At 38.5% G+C, this 15,869-nt stretch overlaps 1 long non-coding RNA gene across 2 annotated transcripts; it reads left to right on the top strand.

The window, feature by feature from the left end:
* The first annotated feature begins 5,953 nt into the window (after positions 1–5,953).
* Positions 5,954–11,926, top strand: LOC136421191 (uncharacterized). 2 transcript variants are annotated; one of them, XR_010753392.1, is made up of 3 exons: positions 5,954–6,716; positions 8,224–8,289; positions 10,956–11,926. It is a non-coding gene; the product is annotated as an uncharacterized lncRNA (long non-coding RNA). The 2 variants fall into 2 exon arrangements; XR_010753393.1 differs by lacking the exon at positions 8,224–8,289.
* The last annotated feature ends 3,943 nt before the right edge of the window (positions 11,927–15,869 follow it).

Raw genomic sequence — 15,869 nt, 5'->3', positions numbered from 1 at the left:
CAATCAAATTGGTGTATGCGAAAATATTTTGTACTAATTATAGGATAGATTAGCCTTGTAGAACAGATTGTTGATTTCATGCCATACATTGTACCATGTACGATTGTTGAGCAATAAAGTTCACTTCACTTCACTATATACTGTTTTTCTTACCCCCCTCCCCCACCCTTTGAAAGAAATTTTGTTTCCCAGGGCACAAAAAACACTAACAATGGGCAATGTATGAGAATTTGTAGACTGAACTTCATGCTTTACATAAAAAGTAATGTTACTTCCATGCCCTTGTCCCCAATTTCAAGTGTATTTTCATGGTGTCAAATTTCAGGAGGTACATTGTCTGATCGATTAACCAGATTTTAATATGAGCTTTTTCAGATGAATCATGTCCAGATACATGTATCTTGGGGTGTTTTTGTGGTGATGTGAAATATCCATCGACAATTGCCTTCTTTAAATTGACATTTAGAAGCAAACTAAATCATCTTTATAATAATGACATTATTATTGTGATAACATCCTATCCCTTGTGATGACAGACACAAACTTACTCTTCGTCTTCCAGCTGGCGCTTTCCTCTGCTTACAGGCAGGCAGTTTAAAAGGAAAAATATGAAAATGTGAGCGTAAAAAGTATGCTAATGCTGTAAATGCATTTAAGTCTGTGTGGTTTTTATTTCGCGGTAGGAAGAGAATGGAGTGTTTGCGTTGGTTTTAAGATAACGGTTGTAACAATAGTAGCGCTACAGTCATAGATGGGCAAAAGTTCTCTGTTGCTTTAAGTTTGTGCGGAGGAGGTCACTGTGAAAAGCGCAAACATAAAACCACCGCGAATATTTCTGCATTTACAGTCTTCACATGTAATGAAAAGTCAAAATATGAATCAGGTGTATTGAATCTACGTGGATTGTTTTAATGCAGCATAATAAGATACATTTAATACTTACGGTTCCGTTTCTCTCAGCCACGGGCTTCTGTGGTGCATGAAAAGAGTTTAAACCATAAGAATTCTGAAGACGTCCCAACATTTCATTGAATTTCAACAATATTGATTTCAACAATATTGATTTCATTTCATTATACGTTGGTACAATGACTGAGTATTTGTATGTAAGTATAATATGTCGAAAAGACCATACTGACCTCGGCGGACCGTTGTCGTTGACTCTGCAATTTCCGTTCAGGGAAGCACATGGAAGATATGGGTATAGCATAAGTTATTTTCTTATCGACATGCTGTCTGTCTCGATAATGCAATATCTTCAAATTGCAAGTCAGAGCAATTGAAAAAAACAAAAAAAAGCCAGTAGAACAGTGTCCTAGCCACAGGATTCGAACCCGCACCGAAACGCGAGTATTTGTATGTAAGTTAAATATGTGGAAAAGACCGAACTCACCTCGGAGGCCTAGGAGTAGGAACGGTGTTGTCGACTCTGCAATTTCCATTCAGGGAAGCACATGGAAGATATATGGTTATGGCATAAGTTATTTTCTTTCCGACATGCTGTCTGTCTCGATAATGCAATATCTTCAAATTGCAAGTCAGAGCAATTGAAAAAACAAAAAAAAAAAGCCAGTAGAACAGTGTCCTAGCCACAGGATTCGAACCCGCACCGAAACGCGAGTATTTGTATGTAAGTTAAATATGTGGAAAAGACCATACTCACTTTGGACGATCTTTGTCCTCACTGCAATTTCCATTCAGGAAAGCACATGGAAGATATATGGGTATAGCATAAGTTATTTTCTTACCGACATGCTGTCTGTCTCGATAATGCAATATCTTCAAATTGCAAGTCAAAACAAAGTCCCAACCTTTTCAGATAGTGTCAGCCATAATTGTAGCCATATAGTGCGGTTTGGAAATGAAATTTATGTTTGTGCAAATAACTGCGCACTGATATATTTTTAGCATATCAACAGCCATATGATATTTATGTTGTAGGTGCCGTCATATTTGGTAGCATATTGAATTTTTTATTAAAGGAGATTTTAGGCACTGTTTGTTGATATGAAACTTTGTACCATACAACTCACAATGCCTTTTCATAATAAAAGGATGCTTTCCTGTGGTCATCAAGACCAACCCATTGTATCATACAACTCAACCATACAACACAACTGAGAAAATAAAAACTTCACATTGGCTGAAATACCACTTTCTTACAATGGAAAAAAAGGCTTTTCGCACGAGGAGACCCAAACTCATTCTATCTGCCTGATCTTTATAGTTCCTGGATTTCTTTAGATCCCCAAAGTTACCCTAGGTCCAGGCCAGATTCCTAAGAGATCCCGCAATATTAGGGTGTGCTGCATTTTCACCGTAGATAGCTCTCTTTATCTTCATGAAACAAGAAGACGTTGAACGAACGTGTCGATGATTGTATGGGTTTGTCTATGAATAGATTCAATTTTCCTTTCCAAATGTTACTGTGTGTGTGGTTTACTTGATGGTGCAATATAACCTTGGGCGCCAGGGAGAGCTGCTTTACGGACTGAATCTTTGGCGGGGCCAAAAGTATTCAAGGTTATAGCCTCATATTCTACATATTTGCTCAATTCAAAAACTATAGGTCACACACCAATAGAATAGCAACACGTTTGATATTCGGGGTTGTGGTATCTTGCGATGAAATTTGAAGTTGAAAGTCAATTTTGAATAATGAGTCGTGACTGAACTAAACTGCAACATTTCATACATCAATACAGTTGAAAGGGGAAGTCAACCAAGGGTAACATTAGTGTATCTAGACAAATGTAATGAATTCCCAGGCACTGGCATCTGATGCATTCTGTAATGAATAAGGGAACAGAGTACAACAGTCCTTATAAAAGCCATTTTGGACATGATAACATAAATTTACCTCAGAACAAAATCACTAATCAGCTACTGATGTATTATGATATGTAAATAGAGAAAATGTCTCGTATGCTAATAAATCCAGGCACTGGCATTAAACGCATACTGTTTAGGATAAAGGAACAGATTACGAAAGTGCCTTTTAAAGCCATTTGGACATTGAAACCTACCTTTACCTTAACATTGATAACTTCTGATTGCCAACTAACTATACTTAATCTTAAAAACTAATACAGCAAATATCCATAGTTGCACACTAATATGAGAATGTCCAGGCACAGGCGTCTGATGTATACTGTTTAGGATAAGGGAACAGATTACGAAAGTGCCTTTTGAAGCCATTTGGACATTGAAGCCTACCTTTACCTTAACATTGATAACTTCTGATTGCCGACTAACTATATTTAATTTCTAAAACTAATACAGCAAATATCCATAGTCGCACACTAACATGAGAATATATACATACTGCAATGGATAAGGGGACAGATTACGAAAGTGCCATTTGAAGCCATGTGGACGTGAAAACTTTTCTTTACCTTAACAACGACTATTATCTTATCATACTTTATTTCTAGAAACTAATACGGCAACTATCTTAGGAATATAACCACCAAGAGCTGTCTTCTTGTACACTAGGTGACAACTCTGAAGAACAAACGTGAGAGAGATATTATCATGCCGTTATACTGAAACTACTACTATCAATATTTTAAAAAAAATTTAGGTACACAGCTCTACTTCAATATTTGAAACTGCAGTTATAATGTATGTTGAGTTGTGGGTTGCCAGACAAAAACTGGTTAATCCAGTGATCCCCCCCTACCCCGGGGGTACCCCCTTCCTCCTCCACCCCCCACCCCCCTACCACGGGGGTACCCCCTTCCTCCTCCACCCCCTCTACCTGGGGTGAACCCCCTTCCTCCTCCACCCCCTCTACCTGGGGTGTACCCCCTTCCTCCTCCACCCCCTCTACGTGGGGTGAACCCCCTTCCTCCTCCACCCCCTCTACCTGGGGTGAACCCCCTTCCCCGGGGTTGGGTGGTGGAGCTGCAGGGTTTGGTGGTGGAGCTGCAGGGTTGGGTGGTGGAGCTGCAGGGTTGGGTGTCGGAGCTGCACGGTTTGGTGGTGGAGCTGCAGGGTTTGGTGGTGGAGCTGCAGGGTTGGGTGGTGGAGCTGTAGGGTTGGGTGGTGGAGCTGCAGGGTTGGTTGGTGGAGCTGCAGGGTTAGGTGGTGGAGCTGCAGGGTTGGGTGGTGGAGCTGCAGGGTTGAGTGGTTGAGCTGGGTTGGATGGTTGAGCGGGGTTGGGTGGTGGAGCTGCAGGGTTCGGTGGTGGAGCTGTAAGGTTGGGTGGGTGGAGATTAGAATGGATGCTCACGAGTATTAGATACCCGCATGACCTCTGACCCGTCACGTGATGGACTGTAGAACTATTCTAGTGCGCAGACGCGTGGACTTAGTCCCGCGACGATGCCTACATGGCGAGCTTGCTGTTATGAGCCGTTTTTGTCATCAAAATAGGCGGTAAAGCGCCAGTTCACACCAAATCAGACATAAATTGTGCTGTAGACGGTGTCGTTGGTTGCTGACAATCGTAAGCTCGTGAGCAGATTGGGTGTAAACGGACGTGATGGCTCCATATGAACTAGGTGCGCAGGTAAGTTTTTACATGTAAATCGGTTTGGTCAACAATAATATTTTGATACATGTATACATTTACAAGGCTGTGTACAGTGTGCCTAAACAGATTTAAGAGTCATTGCATGAGAAAACCAGGCAGAGGTGGGAAGATGGGGGTCGGCCAAATCGGCTCATACTTTGTATGTGTGATAGGTATGTGGAACTATGAACAGCCATATAATTAAAACCCTCCATCTATTTTTCGTTACAGCGTTCTGGGACCCCCCTCCGAGACCCTCAAAAATCCAACACTTTATGGCTGAAAATGACTGAAATTGCAATGGCTACCCTGACGATTCTGATTAAGATACGATTATAAATTTTATATTTCCATATAGCATGGGTTCCCTAGTTTTACTTAGCAAAAGTTGAAGGTGAAGCATTGAAATTAAGAGGGTGTACTAGGGGTTACCAGAATAAATGAAAGCAGAATTTTCTTCTCTTTGAATTTTAGTCATTTTTAAGGGAAATTATCTGCCCTGGGCAGTGGCTTTGGAGAATGGTTTTACTGTTGCTGGAGAAAGGAACATCTACTGATTCAAGAACAAGCGTCGTTTAATTGGGATACTCATAACGCGAGCCGTGAATGGGGGCTCTTTATGGTGAATTTACGGGTTTGGGGCTATAATAGATTAGGTTGTGACGTCTCATTACGGGGTAAGTTATGGCAATCTTTTCTGCCGCTGAGTGAAAACCATGCATAATTGTCATAAAATGCTAGTACAAATCAGAAATGTTGATTTGGGCTCTACATGGGTCTACCTTCTTACACCACTCCCCCCATGCCTTTTCGCGATGGAAATCGCAGTGCACCACCTTTGCTTCTGGAAATAACATCAAAGAGACACCGATTTTCTTAAACATGGTCATCAGGCATATTGTTCGTAAAACCTCCCGCTATATTGTGACATTGTGGTCTCGAACAAGATGTGAATAAATGGCCTGGCTAATTAGTTATAAAGCGAAAAGGATGCGATCCTCATATGAAACTGTTAATGTTTTAATTTTGATTTATTCATTTGATTTATTTCAGAACATACATCAATGATAATCTTTTCAAAATTAATGCAAGAATGTAACATAGGGAAAAACATGCAAGGGGAGGGGGTTAAAGTTAGGTTTATCATACTTATCACAGTGGGTAAAGTTAAATGATACATAATCAAGAAAATATTCAACTAACTAAATAACGTTTACAACTCTAAGTTAACCAAAATAACAGAAGTTAATGGAGAATAAATACAGAAATAAATTGTACATTTTTTATGTAACGTATGTAGTTTATGAAAAGGGGATCATCAACAGATACCAATTATACAAATACATTCCTAATTTGCATAATAAGTGCAAAACACCATATCTCATCTCAATTGGAAAATTATAGGACTGTCAATATATGATACTTACTAGGCAGGTAGCTTAGACAGAGATATACATAATGAAGTGCAAATTATGCTAATTGTGACTTAATTTGCATAGCTAATGAGGAAAATCTATATTTGCAGTGTTTTCCATTATCAGACTCAAATACATGTAACATATGTAGTTAATGGAAAGTAGAGCATCAACAGATATCAATTATGCAAATAAATTCCTAATTTGCATAATTAATGCAAGAACACCATAATTCATCTAATTGGAAAATTATAGGACTGTCAATATTGCAACAAGTGTAAGTTAGATAAAGGTGTTTATGGCCAAGCATATATTATGAAAATGTGTAAATCATTTGCATGAATAGAATTGTTCATGGAGATATGAGGTCGTTGAACTCTTGTTCTTGTTTCTGTAACTGATATAGAGGTTTATTGGAGGTACATGTATTGTATTTAGTTGATTGTTAGCACATGACAATATTTAGACTTATTAACATTGGATGTCAACACTGGAACAAAACTCCTCATGTTCCTGATAATCTGATAGAACTTGACATGTGTATTTTGGACAGTAATTGTGCTTTTACCCGGGAACTCTCTGTTCAGGGCATTAATCTCCACATCAGACGTGTCCACCATGAAGTGGCTAGGTGTCCAGTCTGGATTCCACTCCTTGAAGATGTTCAAGGCTTCCTGAACATCTACTGTGGTTTCCTTCTGCACTATGAAGGAGCCGACCACAACGTAGCAGACGTTCGTGCGGACGCACAGGAAGAAGAGAGGCATCGAATATCGGCATGTTCGGTAAGTGGCGTCTAACAGGCACATCTGCTGGCCATATATGTGGAGCAGCCTCTGTTGCCAGTGTGTCTGGTAGCAGAACAGGAACTTGGTTGTAGTTCCATCCTCCTGTACTTGGCTTGACCTGTACTTGATACAGCAGCCAGATTCTGCAGCCCATCTGAAGGTCAATATCTGTGAATGAAAGAAAGAGTAAGCCATTATACATTGTATTGGGCCATGGCCACATAGAATATTTGTTTATGTTTCCAGCAGCGGGCTAACATTTACTTATACAAAATTTCGCACTGGGACTGATGGCTTACTAGAGTTCCACTATTTCATAGCTTTAACAAAATGATCTTCAGGCAGCAATTCCAGCATTTCATTATACATTTTCACCAACCTTGCTTTCTCGAATTATGCTGTTTGTTTACACAAACACACGCCCCAAAGAATATTTTTATTAAACCTTGTCGAATTTTAAAATATGACCTTGCCGTTGAAGGTGATGAAAGATTACACTGTATAACATATAGAGATTAGCTATCTCTTCTGGAAACATCATTCCTGCTGTGATGGACATCCATATATATTACGTGAAAACCTGCATTTATGTAAACTGTTTATTACCTGCAGCTTTACTTGATCGTCTTCCGAGTTTCTTGTTTGTCTTTTCGCCTTAGACAGGATATTTCGAATGTCCTGGTCAGTCGGATTGTAGCGGCGGCGGGTCAGTGGGGGAGGCTGTTGTCCCCGTAGAAGTTCATCTTTCACAAATGTGTTTATGTGGCGTCTGAACGCGCTGACCCGACGCGCTCCGTCCAAGGCTAGTTTCAGGATGTGTTTCTCTACTTCAGCATCTACAGGCTCACGTAGTTCAGCAGCCTGAGAAGTAATAGCATCCATGAATCCATGAATTAGATGTACGCATATGTTGAGGTTTGCTTAAATGCCAATTACATAAAGTTGTGTTATTGATTAAAAGTAAAATGGACAACATATGTAGTAAAGACAATATGGCATTTTATTGGTAGTATCACCTGCCTAGCCGAAGAAGAAATGAACTTAACAAAACGGACTACATACACAATGTACTTACCTCTCCAAGAATTGGGTGGTTCTCGTGCTCTGTCATGGCGGGAAATCGAACATGGTATTCTACAACACCTTCAACTGTTGAAGGGTTGGATCTTAACTCAGCTTTCAGGGCTGCTGAAGCCAGTGTCTGCAAAGCCTTGGTGTTTTTTGAAACCTAGGATTAAAATATGTGTATAGGTAAGAATAGGAGCCTTGGTACTATCCTATGTGAGTTTACCCTGACTACAATACTAACTCTCATACTGGTATTAACTCCATTCTAACTCTTTGGCTGTCTGCTGTTATTATGGCAGACAAAGAAAATATAGGACGGCATCCATTACCAAGTCTCATCCTATAACTTAAGATAATGGAGAAGGCAAGGCATATGGATGATTGCATTAACTAATTACAATAATATAATAATATTATGTGTATTTTTTTTGTCTAGGAACCAGGTGAGACACCATATAGCATAGAAATGTCTTTGATTGGGACCAGTGGCGACATTGCACAGGTGAGATAGTTTTCTTTCTTTGTAAACCAGGTGAGGGATTGTAGAAGTGATGTGGGTGTGTCTACTTTGCCTGTATTAGCTATGTAAGATGGCACCAGGTACAAGTGAGATAGCTGTGTTTCCTTTGACTACCTGGATCACACACCTAACTCACCTATACGATACATTGTGCCTGGAGCCAATCCTTCTCCAAGGAGGAGAGAGGATTGCTTCCCAGCTGAAGAATTAGAATGCTGTACCTTGAAAGCAGGAAATTTGATGATCTGTGTTGCAGTCAACGTTGCAGGGCAGTTCACCTTCTTTGTATGTTGTATCATCTTGCGGGTTGCTTTGAAGTTATGGTCTTGACGCTAACAGAATAAAACAGCATTTGAGTTCACAGACGACATACAGCAGTCTGTTATGAACTTTGTATAATGTATTCTACTTTGTTATGCATTGTCTTATTTATATTTTGTGAAACTAATATTTCTTTGCACCTGGTTGAAATCACCCTTGTTATTCTGTTTGATTTTTATTTTCCTTTCACCATTGACTTGGATTAGGTCAACAACTTTGGAAGTATATATTGAATACTACTATATCGCTTCTGCCTGTTTCTGTGCCTTGTATTTCTCCTTCTGTTTGCGGGCTTTGTCCTTTCCTTGGTGACATGCGTAGACAATCCTCCCCACAAGCTGGAAAGGCGCGCCGTCATAGTCAACATCTGTCAGGGTCCAGTACGTCAGTTTTTCCGGGGAAGGTTGGACATCTGTGTAATATTGAAAAATATATGTATATTTATAAAATTGATAATGTGTAAGGTAATGATGTATTTTTCGAGTTATTGTTATGTGTATGAATAATCATCGTTTTCTTTCTGTCTAGGGCTAAGAAGACACTTAAATGAAGTGGACATATATAGTAATAGTGTTTGGTACGTTTCTACACTCTTCTCCCTTCAAATTACGTGTGTGCCAAGTATGATGGATATCATGGACTAGGCAAGGTCCTTATGTCTTTATCTGTCCTTTTTTTGGCGTGACAGGAACAGTCAGCAGGATCAGTTATATATAATTCATTTTGTAACAACTATTTCCCATTTAGAAAGAGTGGAGATATTGTTTTGATGTGAGGTGTGACTTTGGCTCTTCCTCAGAGAAACCCATGACCCATTTAGCTATAAGTATTATTAGTATTGGTCTTTTAAGGTGTTTAGAGGCTGCGTGACTTATCCAAGTATTAGATCTTCAAAATCTATTGTAGGATTACTGGGACTGAAAGGTATGTAATGATGAACTGTGTTCCACAGGTCTGATAATCTCTTACAATCCACAAACATATATGTTTATAATTATCAATCTCCCCACTGTCACATAATATACACGTGGGATCAATTATTAGCCCATTTTTTCCATTTGTTTAATTTTTCACCACACAGCAGTATTTCATGTAGTAGTTTGTAATTCAGTTCAGCTATTTGTATGTCCTTACATGCAGTTCTGCAGAGCATAATTTTTTCACAGTCATAGGTTTCAGTGCTATGAAGAATTGTCTGTCATTTCTGCTGACAGCTTGGCAACACTGCATGTTTATGAGTGTAGAATGTAATGTACAGGATTTTGTCATGTTTTTCTTAAATTTGTTTTCAATAGGTTTGAACAGGTGTAGTGGTGGGCCGTAACAAGATGCGTTGGGCGGTCATCTGAGTCAAGTTCATTTTTGATAAGAGTTTTCCAGGTGCTGAGTAGGGCTTGGGACAGGCTAATGTGCTCAATTAAAGTATTGAGTCTATGGCTAAGGGTAGGGTACTAGTACTCATTCATAGAGATGTATTTTCACCTGGGTAATACATCTTGCACATAGATTATGTCTTCTTTAATAAACTGGGGGAAGAAGAGGGTTTTACCTTTTGATCTTATATTCTCATTTCACCATTATCTGTTCTTTTAAGTATTGGGACCTAATGTCGTCTCTATTCTCAACTTTGTCATAGGATAATATTACTTGTTGATAAAATGTGGGAATTAGGTTGAGGTTTGGGTCATCACCCTCATTTTCAAAGTCCATGTGTAGTATAAGCTTATTGGGACCAAAGGAAAAGGGGGTGAGTGTTACCCACCTACATTTGTCTTCCACCATCAATCTATATAGAAAGTTTATTGCAAGTTCATGTCCGAGGGCTAATAGCAAAACAAACATAGAAAAACATTTGTGAGATAATGAACAATGGCTATAACAGGTATAAAAAGTATGATAAAAGTACATGTACTGGGTTCTGTGATTTCAAAAGAAGAGAGGCTACATCAACCTATGTATCCAACGTGTTTAACATGTTAAGTCCACCCAATTCAGAGGGCTGACTTATAACATCTCATTTGATTTGATTTTGTCCTTTTTAACTTTCAATAAGAACTTTAAAATTTCCCTTTTTATAGAATGTAACAACCCAGGGTGGGGTAACAATCATTGCCATATTGTGTATTATCTGGGAAAGAGCAAATGACTTGATGATTTTCACACACAAGGTTATATTTCTACATCTCCAGACTTGCAATATGTTTTTTTTCACTCTTTCTATCTTTTTCTCCTAATTCAGAAGTTCACACTCATGGTGGAGGGGAGAGTTATTGAAATAGATGCCTTGTACTCCATGTACCAAACACCTATGTTTGCACCCTCTCCAGCCTGCTCAGTCCTGGCTGTCATACAGGAACCACAGGATGATCTGTAGTACTGATCACTGACTGGTAGCTGGAATCGTATGAACTTGTGCAACATGGCGAAACGCCCACCTGCTTTGCTAATCAGCGTGTTTAGTACTTTCAATTTTCACATAATTCCTCAGTTGAGTTGAGCTCTGATCTGCATTTCATGTCATTGAAAACATAACTTGCAACTCTGCATGTTTCTGTATGATTCTGACTGTTTTTGACTGAAATTTGTTGTAACTTGTAAATATGTTTTTATACATTGCAGACACCATTGATCATTGATGACAAACTTTGCTGGGAACTGCTTGCAGCTGTATTATCGAATTATTGCAATTTTTAGTATCAAATATAAAATCTTGACTTTTTTTTTAGTCTCCAGTGTAGATATAACACCATATAAAACAGCACTGTATAAGGAATATAGTTTTATGTATTCACCATTGCACACAAGAACTAGTAGCCAAAGTCTTTACTAAGCTTTTTATTTGCCTTAGCCCACTTCTAACATTTGCTGGCTAAGTATTTACAATTGTACATGTCTTAGCAATTAGCAACCACAAGACACTTATACTTATATTGTACATTCTTAATTACTCAGTGAAAAGGAGGTTTGACCTTGCTGTAACAATGGTTTCTAGGACTGCAGACCGAAAGTCAGCTTGCGCTGGTCATGATATGGAATGATAATGCAATTTTAAATCATTTAGTTAAGTTGCAAACTATTACATTGTACGTAAAAGAATTGGAATACAGAACATGATATTGCAATCTAATATTACTTAAATATACATAGAGATTCTGTAAGAGTCTGGTTTTATAGAAATGGTACTAGTAGTTTATCTAGACTGTACCAAGATGACTGAATTGTTGCATGTTTCTTTGCTTTGTACAGTTGGGAAATATTAGTCTTTGATAATTAAAATGAGCTTTGAATTTTGATATTATACATTGTCAGAGTTATGATTGAGTGGTTCTAATGCTGTCATACACAACATGCCAATTTGTTTCAAAGACATGCTTTGTGGAATTCTTCCAACTCTTACTGGTAATTGCAATCCTTGTGTGATAATGCCAAACTTCAATTATATGTTTATAAAGGTTTGGACATCCAGTTTGAATCATAAGTCTTTAAAGGATAATCTGATACTCTTGAAATATAACAATAGAATACAGTCTTTAAATTAAAGTCAGTTAATCTGATACACCTAAAATATAACAATAGTTTTACAGATGTTACCATCACTATCAAGTGGTCATCAAAAAGTCTTTATTCTATTGTTATATTTCAAGTGTATCAGTATAAAATTTAGGACTTAAAACATAGTTTGAAAAAAAAAAATCGGTTAAAGCTAAGTTTTGTCAGATTGTATTTTTATCGTAAGTCAGCGGCAGTGCGAACTTATAACATCTCAAAACATCACTTTTTGTTATACTTCAACATCTCAAAGCAAATCTCGTTAAATTTCCGCCAGAATGAATTTTTAGGCACGCACTTCATTCTTTCATTAAAAGTAACGGTACAAGTCAAACGGGCCAAATCCTGAGCGTTAAAGTAAACAACAGTGGACCGGAAACAGTGCGTATTTCGCGCGAAAACTTTGACAGAAACACTTATGACTGAAAACTCACCATTTTCTCCGAAAAACTTATCCTTTTTGCTCTGGACATACTTGGTCATTGTTGATTTTCCTCGAAATCTTTGCGAGAAAGAAATATTTCTTTAGTTTGGGTCGCCAGCTGCGGCCCCATAGTCACGGAAGTTCTGGCCATTTCCGCCATGATGGAAGGCACAATGCGCCGGGATCACGTGACGGGTCAGAGGTCATGCAGGTATTTAATACTCATGAGCATCCATTCTAATCGTCAGCGTCTGGCGTTACTTGAAATTGCACAAGCACAAGGATTCTGGGTACTTTCGAAGCTACATATGCATGATTTAATCAGGCTTTTAACGAGGAGCTGAGCGAAATATTTTGCCACCCATAACTTTTTTTTATTAAAATTCTTTTATAGCAATATGTCCCTTTTTTGCTGCACTCTCGAGAAGTTGCCGGCTCAAAATGCGATGTACAGTAACTCTAAGCTTAAATACTCGCTTTGATACTTCTGCCGAACTATCATCCACTCTACTTCCAGGTTACTAAAACATTCTATACATATTCCCGTCACCGTAGAAAATAGAATTTTGTGATACCACGCGCCAAGTGCCCTATCGTTTGAATGTAAAGTTTGAACATTCTGATAAAGAGATTGAATTTTAGACCGGAGCACTGAATTGGTCTATAATGCTTTATAAGTATGGGGTGGGGGGCGTAACTTTGGTCAGCTATTACTCCCTAACCATGAATGAGAAAGTAAAGTGATTTCATTTCCTCAAATACCCGCCAAGTGCCCTATCGTTTGAATGTAAAGTTTGAACATTCTGATAAAGAGATTGAATTTTAGACCGGAGCACTGAATTGGTCTATAATGCTTTATAAGTATGGGGTGGGGGGCGTAACTTTGGTCTGCTATTACTCCCTAACCATGAATGAGAAAGTAAAGTGATTTCATTTCCTCAAATACCCGCCAAGTGCCCTATCGTTTGAATGTAAAGTTTGAACATTCTGATAAAGAGATTGAATTTTAGACCGAAGCACTGAATTGGTCTATAATGCTTTATAAGTATTGGGTGGGGGGCGTAACTTTGGTCAGCTATTACTCCCTAACTATGAATGAGAAAGTAAAGTGATTTCATTTCCTCAAATACCCGCCAAGTGCCCTATCGTTTGAATGTAAAGTTTGAACATTCTGATAAAGAGATTGAATTTTAGACCGGAGCACTGAATAGGTCTATAATGCTTTATAAGTATGGGGTGGGGGGCGTAACTTTGGTCAGCTATTACTCCCTAACCATGAATGAGAAAGTAAAGTGATTTCATTTCCTCAAATCCCCGCCAAGTGCCCTATCGTTTGAATGTAAAGTTTGAACATTCTGATAAAGAGATTGAATTTTAGACCGGAGCACTGAATTGGTCTATAATGCTTTATAAGTATGGGGTGGGGGGCGTAACTTTGGTCTGCTATTACTCCCTAACCATGAATGAGAAAGTAAAGTGATTTTATTTCCTCAAATACCCGCCAAGTGCCCTATCGTTTGAATGTAAAGTTTGAACATTCTGATAAAGAGATTGAATTTTATACCGGAGCACTGAATTGGTCTATAATGCTTTATATAAGTATGGGGTGGGGGGCGTAACTTTGATCAGCTATTACTTCCTAACCATGAATGAGAAAGTAAATTGATTTCATTTCCTCAAATACCCGCCAAGTGCCCTATCGTTTGAATGTAAAGTTTGAACATTCTGATAAAGAGATTGAATTTTAGACCGGAGCACTGAATTGGTCTATAATGCTTTATATAAGTATAGGGTGGGGGGCGTAACTTTGATCAGCTATTACTTCCTAACCATGAATGAGAAAGTAAATTGATTTCATTTCCTCCAATACCCGCCAAGTGCCCTATCGTTTGAAAGTAATGTTTGAACATTCTGATAAAGAGATTGAATTTAAGACCGGAACACTGAATTGGTCTATAATGCTTTATAAGTATGGAGTGGGGGCGTAACTTTGGTCAGCTCTTACTTCCTAACCATGAATGAGAAAGTAAAGTGATTTCATTTCCTCAAATACCCGCCAAGTGCCCTATCGTTTGAATGTAAAGTTTGAACATTCTGATAAAGAGATTGAATTTTAGACCGGAGCACTGAATTGGTCTATAATGCTTTATAAGTATGGGGTGGGGGGCGTAACTTTGGTCTGCTATTACTCCCTAACCATGAATGAGAAAGTAAAGTGATTTCATTTCCTCAAATACCCGCCAAGTGCCCTATCGTTTGAATGTAAAGTTTGAACATTCTGATAAAGAGATTGAATTTTAGACCGGAGCACTGCATTGGTCTATAATGCTTTATAAGTATTGGGTGGGGGGCGTAACTTTGGTCAGCTATTACTCCCTAACTATGAATGAGAAAGTAAAGTGATTTCATTTCCTCAAATACCCGCCAAGTGCCCTATCGTTTGAATGTAAAGTTTGAACATTCTGATAAAGAGATTGAATTTTAGACCGGAGCACTGAATAGGTCTATAATGCTTTATAAGTATGGGGTGGGGGGCGTAACTTTGGTCAGCTATTACACCCTAACCATGAATGAGAAAGTAAAGTGATTTCATTTCCTCAAATCCCCGCCAAGTGCCCTATCGTTTGAATGTAAAGTTTGAACATTCTGATAAAGAGATTGAATTTTAGACCGGAGCACTGAATTGGTCTATAATGCTTTATAAGTATGGGGTGGGGGGCGTAACTTTGGTCTGCTATTACTCCCTAACCATGAATGAGAAAGTAAAGTGATTTCATTTCCTCAAATACCCGCCAAGTGCCCTATCGTTTGAATGTAAAGTTTGAACATTCTGATAAAGAGATTGAATTTTATACCGGAGCACTGAATTGGTCTTTAATGCTTTATATAAGTATGGGGTGGGGGGCGTAACTTTGATCAGCTATTACTTCCTAACCATGAATGAGAAAGTAAATTGATTTCATTTCCTCAAATACCCGCCAAGTGCCCTATCGTTTGAATGTAAAGTTTGAACATTCTGATAAAGAGATTGAATTTTAGACCGGAGCACTGAATTGGTCTATAATACTTTATAAGTATGGGGTGGGGGGCGTAACTTTGGTCAGCTATTACTCCCTAACCATGAATGAGAAAGTAAAGTGATTTCATTTCCTCAAATACCCGCCAAGTGCCCTATTGTTTGAAAGTAATGTTTGAACATTCTGATAAAGAGATTGAATTTTAGACCGGAGCACTGAATTGGTCTATAATACTTTATAAGTATGGGGTG

The sequence above is a fragment of the Branchiostoma lanceolatum genome, chromosome 15, assembly GCF_035083965.1.
Source record: "Branchiostoma lanceolatum isolate klBraLanc5 chromosome 15, klBraLanc5.hap2, whole genome shotgun sequence".
NCBI lineage: Eukaryota > Metazoa > Chordata > Leptocardii > Amphioxiformes > Branchiostomatidae > Branchiostoma > Branchiostoma lanceolatum.
This window is presented reverse-complemented; position numbering and strand designations above follow the sequence as displayed.